Source organism: Juglans regia, chromosome 11, assembly GCF_001411555.2.
Source record: "Juglans regia cultivar Chandler chromosome 11, Walnut 2.0, whole genome shotgun sequence".
In the NCBI taxonomy this organism is placed as follows: domain Eukaryota; kingdom Viridiplantae; phylum Streptophyta; class Magnoliopsida; order Fagales; family Juglandaceae; genus Juglans; species Juglans regia.
This window is the reverse complement of record NC_049911.1, coordinates 19,332,994-19,340,052: the sequence shown is the minus strand read 5'-3', so window position 1 is coordinate 19,340,052 and position 7,059 is coordinate 19,332,994.

The window sequence follows — 7,059 nt, the reverse complement described above, 5'->3', positions numbered from 1 at the left end:
CTCGGCAACAACAGTTGGTCCATTTCGCTCTCAACTGAGTTACCGCGCTCCCTCACTTTCACCTGAGCATTATTCAAAAAAATAAAAACAAGACTCTCTACTCTACTCTACTCTACTCTACTTCTGATTTCTATCACTTTTCTTCGTCCGTTTACAAGCCTTTTATAGGCTTCAAAAATTACTCAAAGGACTGCTGCTTTCAGTGTGTGGCCTGGTCTTCGTTTCTTTTGATTTTTTGTCTTCCGTCGCTACTTGCATTTCCGTCAAAGAATGAGCTGGGTTTCCAATTCCCGCAGGCCCAAACGAAATTCCTTTCGGCGTGAATTATCCAGCGTAAATTGCGCTAAGCTTGTCAGTTTTGAGACAGCAAGCATTGCTTCCGTAAGAGTCCCGCGTGTTTCTTTCTCTTTTTACGTTGGCCAGTGTGATCTCTGGTTCTTTCTTTCTTTTTTTGTTTGCTTTTCATGTGCCTCCACCGAAAGCAAATAAGTATGCTGGTCTTTGACTTCTTGTCGAAAACTTGCCCAGCGTGCGTCCGCATTTCTTCATTTCTGTTTTTTTTTTTTTCATTTCTTTTTGTCCGCCTGCGTCGCTCTCAAAGACGAGCTTTTTTTTCTTTTTTATTCTTTCTGTCCAGCGTCTTCTTTCTTTTCTTTTTTATTCTTCACTTCCGTTTTTTTTTCTGCTGCAGTGCATCCGCGTCGTTCTTCCTTCTTCGGTTCTTCCGTGCGGCGTTTTTATTCCTTTTATTTTTTTGTAACTCCCAGCGTGCGTCTTCTTCTTTTCTTCATGTGCAGCGTATACTAAGAGAGAAAGATGGAGCCGAGAGGTAGAGAGAGCAGCTGAGCTACGGCGGTTTCGACGTGCGGTTGGTTGGTATCGACGCTGACGGCCAGTGGAGGTGCAGCGGGTCTGTCCAAGTTGCAGAAATGGAGGTGGCTTTCAATGGACGTGGAGGCAGCAGGCTGCAAAGGAGTTTTACTCTGTTTTCACTTCTTAAAACAGAGGATGGTGCTGCCGCATGTGTTGGTGGCTGAGGAGGCAGTAGGTTGAGGTTGCTGCCGTGAGTGCTTACGGTGGTTGCATGTGAACTGCAGCAGGTGGAGGAGCTTGGTGGTGCTGGGCAGCGTTGGATGCTGCAGGCTGTAGTTGCGCAGTGGTGCTTCGTGGCTCACGGTTGTGGAGAGTTGCAGTGATGCTGCGCAGGTGGCTAAGTGTGTTAGAAGATACAGAACAAACTACATGTCGTATTGCCTCTACAAGTCATTGTATATAGTTGTCGTAGTTCATTTCTTATTCTTTGTTTTTATTCATTTTTATTCTACAGCTGGCACAAGGCTGCAGGTGCTTTCAGTTAGTTTGTTAGCATCTTTTCTGTATATATTACCTTTGGTATATTGTATTCATGATCAATTCAAGAGGAATAACAGAATCTTCCTCCTCCATCCTCACAGCTCTCTGTTTTCTTGCTTTCTTGCAATTTACTTATTGCTTTGTTACATGGTATCAGGAGCCTAGCAGAGCCATTTTTCATGGAAAACACTGACCTACAAATCCCACCCATTCCCCTCCATACCCATTCGAACTTTAACACAAATACCTTATCCCCATATATGAATCTCACTGATCTTGTCAATCCCTTTCGCTTAGATCATGGCGATAACCCTGCTCTCACCCTTGTTTCTGATCTCCTCACTACCGACAACTATGCCACTTGGTGTCGTGCCATGCGTCGTGCCCTTCGAGCGAAAAATAAGCTCGGTTTCATCACTGGTTCCCTCTTACAACTAACTGATCCTAATGATCCTTTACTCGAACTCTAGGAGCGATGTAATGATATGATCGTCTCCTGCATACAAAATTCCATCAGTCCTTCTCTTGAATCCAGTGTTATTTTTGTCGATGATGCTAGGGAGATCTGGTTGGACCTTCAAGATCGTTTTTCTCAGCAGAATGGCCCCAGAATTTTCCAACTCGAGAAGGCCTTGCTTCTCTTCTATAAGAACATGATTTGGTGAGTATCTACTATGGTAAGTTGAAGACAATCTGGGATGAACTTTCTATATATGACCGACCCTATACCTGTTTGTAATTGTGGCACTATGAAAACCTTACTGGACCGGTACCAAAGAGACTGTGTTCTTCAATTTTTGATGGGCCTCCATGATTCTTATGCCCCTATTCGTGATCAGATTATGTTGATGGACCCTATACCTCCTGTTTCAAAGGTTTTCTCTCTTGTATAGCAACAAGAAAGGCACCACCAACTGATTTCACATGGCCCCTCTTCTGAAACCATGGCCCTAGCAACCAAGAAATCCTACCCTTCTTCTAGATTTTCTCCCAAAGTTCACTCTCCTTCAAAGAAGGATCGACCATATTGCAGTCATTGCAAAATCTCAGGCCATTCTTTGGAGAATTGCTTCAAACTTGGCAATGTCGAACCCCCTATTTGCTCCCATTGTCATTTGACTGGCCATACAGTAGAGAGGTGCTATAAACTGAAAGGTTATCCACCAGGCCACAAGTTTCACACTCCACAGCAGCAACCTGGATTTTTTGCTAATCAGGCTACTCTTGCTACTAACTTGGAAGGTGTTGTTGATGATGAAAATGTTGGTTTGACCAAGCTTCAGTACCAGTAGCTTATAGCTTTGCTTCAACCTCAAGATCCTTCCATTGCAGCCACTGTTTTTCACTCGAACAGTCACCCTCAACCAGCTTCTTGTTCCAAGATGTCTGGTATATCTACTTGTTTCTCTACACACACACAACTTGCTTACTACTTCCTCTACAAATTGGATACTCGACATAGGTGCCACAAACCATATGGTTTGCAGCACCACATTTTTTACCTCAATGACTTCCACTATTTCCTACACAGTCAAGCTTCCTAATGGAAGCTCAGCTTCTATTACTCATGTTGGTACCATTCAATTAACCAACACTACTTTATTAAAAGATGTTCCCTGCGTTCCATCATTTTCTTTCAATTTGATTTCAACAACCAAATTAACCACAACTCTCATTTGTTGTTTGCTCTTCTTTTCCACTTGTTGTTTTATTCAGGACCTGCCTTATTGGAAAACGATTGGGAAGGGTGAACTAATGCATGGCCTATACCACTTCATTTGCACAGAAATTCGTCCTTCAGCTTTGGAAAATTCACTTCCAGCTCACTTATACAAAAACCTCACAGATTTTAGTTTCTCTGCTTCAGTTACAAATCATGTTGCTAATTCTGACCTATGGTATTATCGTCTTGGTCATTTATGTTTTCCTAGGCTAAAGCTAATTTCTGATCTTGTTGTAAGGAACCATATTTCTCTTATTAATGAAAAGCCTTGCAACATTTGTCTTTTAGCAAAATTCCATTGCTTACCTTTTCGTGATAGTTGTCACATTTCTTCTCGAATTTTTGAATTCATACATTGTGATCTTTGGGGCCCTTGTTCCAAAGTTGCACATGATGGTACCAAGTATTTTTTGACCATAGTGGATTATTTCTCACGAACCACATGGCTTTACTTGCAGGAGGCCCCCTGGAAGGGAATTTTCTAGCTTAACACGTTGGCAGGTCTCACATGCCTTCACAAAAGTTACTAACTCCAGCCTTCTGATGGGACCAGTAAAACTCTCTACTAACTCTATGGACTATTTTATCAAACCCCGAGTGGCCTCCAGTAGGGCTACTGTGAACCATTTGGAGGAGTTTGATTATGAGGGTAGGATTTTTTGGAATGTACAGTCTGTCCTTATAGTATAGACACCCCTCCCTTATGGAGTATTTTGGACTAGCTTCCCCTTTATTCACCTTCTATAGGAGTTGTTGAACATTTGTATCCTCTAGATAGCACTGCTTAACCTCATCCAACAGCTCAAGTGTAGACACAAATATTACAGTAAGGGTAACACATTCATCTTCTTCCTCACCCTTCCTTGACAGAGCATCTATAACTCTATTTTCTACCCCTTTCATGTATACAACCAGAAAGTCATATCTCATGGTGGTTTACTCACCCACTTCTGTTGTAAGGCAGACCCAATTTTTTGATCTAGGAGGTACTTCAAACTCTAATGATCAGTCTTTACTATGAATTTCCTCCCTAGGAGGTAGGGCCTCCACTTTTGCACCATAGAGACCAATGCAAAGAACTCCTTTTCATATGTGGACATATATAATGCCCTCCCCTTCAAAGCTTGGCTGTAAAAAGCAATGGGGTGTTTCTTTTTTCATAAGGACAACCCCCACAGCCTTCCTTGAGGCATCACATTCGATTTAAAAGGATTAACAGAAATCTGTTAAGGCCAAAACTGGGGGTTTTATCACTGCCTTCTTAAGGTTATGAAAGGCCTTTTCTGCCCCTGGATTCCACTTAAACCCATCTTTCTTTAACAATTCTATTAATGGGGCTACCATTCCACCGTAGCCCCTAATAAACCTTCTGTAATATCCAGTTAAGCCTAAAAACCCTTTCAAGGATTTGATTGAAGTAGGTATAGGCTAGTCCTTTGTAGCTCTAAAATTTTCTGGATCAGCTTTTACACCATGGGCTGAGATAAAATGCCCTAAATAATTTATCTCAAGACTGCCAAACTTGCACTTGGACATCATAGCAAATAAATGGTGTTGTCTAAGAGTGTCTAGTGCAGTTTTTAAATGCTACTCATGCTCCACCTTACTCCTGCTATATACTAGGATGTCATAAAAAAAACTAGAATAAACTTTCATTGGAATGGCTTAAAAATCTTGTTCATCAAATTTTGGAATGTAGAGGGTGTATTAGTCAAGCCAAAGTTCATGACTAAGAATTCATAGTGACCTTCATGGGTTTTGAAGGCAGTTTTGGGGATATCCTCTAGTTCCTCCACCACTGGAATAGGGCACTTGTCCTTTACAGTTGCTTTATTCAAGGCCCTATAGTCAACACATAGGCGCCATGACCCATCAGCCTTCCTCACTAGCAGAGCTAGTGAGGAATAAGGACTCTGACTGGGTTGTACAACCCCTGAGCTCAAGAGTTCTTTGACAATTTGATATGAACCAGCGGGAATGGGATCCATTGGACCCACAATCACTTTGAAAACTCTCCAAGAAAGCCAAGATCAAGTCAATAGATGGAGAATCTAGACTCGATGAGAACTTGTTTCAAGAATCGAGATTATATTAAGATCTAGACCCGTTGAAGATCCTGTCTCAAGAACCCAAATTAGAAGGAGGAACACCACAAAGGTTGTGATTTACTTTTAATAAGTTCAAAAGTTCAATCAAGAACAAGAGGAGTAAAGCTCAACTCACAATGAATAAGTTCATCAAATTTCATCAACTGATTAAAATGAGCTTACAAAGAGTATTTAAACCAAAACCTAAGTAAAACCCTAGCCAAAAAAATTCCCCATCTTCCAAAAATATCCCTAAGTGAATAGTGCCGCGGCTACAATACGGCGCTACAGTAACTCTGCTACAATACTTTTGAAACCCTAGTTCGCTACAATACTTCTTGAAACCCTAGTTTAACAAAATAATAAATTTTCCAACATCCCCTTGACTAGGCCCCCCTTTAAGTCTTTCTCATAATTAAACCCAATAATTCTAAACTAATAAAATAATTCATTTAAATGAATTAAATAAATTGAAAGCTTTCAAGGGCCCAAAGCCTTTAAGTCATGTTGTTGCCTTCTTCCATAGCTTATCAAATGAATCAAAACTTGATCTTCATCCTTCAAGTCCATCTTGAGTGTTGGAGTCTTGCTAACTTCATCTCAAGTGGATTGTGCTAATCCTTGCATTGCCTCTTTGATCTTCTTAGCTCTTGATCTTGTAATTGACCCATCTGAAACTTGCAAAAGATCTTTAAGACTAGGTCCATCTTGGTGCCCATCACAATTTTTTTGATTTCATCTTTTTTGTAATAAGGGTATCTATAGTGTGGGACGGAAGTGGGTTGGCTTCCAGGTAATAGAGGAATTGAATGGTCTTGTGATCTGTGGGGAGGAAGACCCTAGGGCTCAGACAATACATCTGAGTATTGATTCAGTAAGTCCTGCAATGATGGTGGAATTTTAGTTGTAGGCTTCTCAATTTACATGAACTGTATTATCACCCCCATTATTTCCTCCACAACTAGATTTTGGCAATGCCCCCTGATTAAGTGAAAATAATGTGGAAATTGAGCATGGAAATTAGGAGTTTTGGTCTGAAAATGAATTTACATGTGCTAATTTACCCAATAGATTTTCAACAAGGACACCACAAGGTCAAAATGGGAAATACGTGAGAAATGCTTATTTCACACACGCACTTGACACTTAGAGAAAAAATAAAAAAAAGAGAAGGGGATCCCTTCACAAACCCTTAACCCTTGTTGTTTTGCATCTCAGACTTTGCACCTTAGAAGAGATGCATGGAATTGGAGAGAGCAACAACCTGGAGAGAGAGATCAACAGGAGCATTGGAGAGGATAAGGAAGGAGAGCTTAAAAGGGAGGAAATGTTGGGCAAGCCAAGAACGTTGGCATTTTAGGCAGAGTCTGAAAATCATTTCGAAAATTCTTCTTCCAATTTTAGGGTTTTTGGCTTTTCTCTCTTTCGATTATGGACCAGTTCTTTTTCCTAATTAATAGTTTGTTTTCATACTTGATGTGTGAGTACATAACCTAGGTTAAGGGAAACCTTTGACCAGTAGGGTTTCAATGGGGGTTTTTTATTTCCTTTCGGTTTTAACTTGTATTCTCCATAAGTTTCTTTTATTCTTGTAGAAATTGAGATTAGGGTTTTCTACTTTCTTTTTGGTTCATCGTTAATTAAAGGCAAGGTGAATGCTTATGGAATGCAGACCCTAATTCTGAGTTTGCATATTGATGTCGGTCTGTTGTGAAATTTATTGAGGTTATTCAAAAACTGGTTCTTTAGTGCTTAAATCACATACATCATCCAAATGCTTTAATCTTGACTTAAATTGCATTTGATAGTAATTGTGGAATGCAAATCTCCCTTGAAATCCCTCTGTGCGAAGGAGACCTGAGACCTAGGTGTTTGTCCAAAACATTTCTTAGAAAT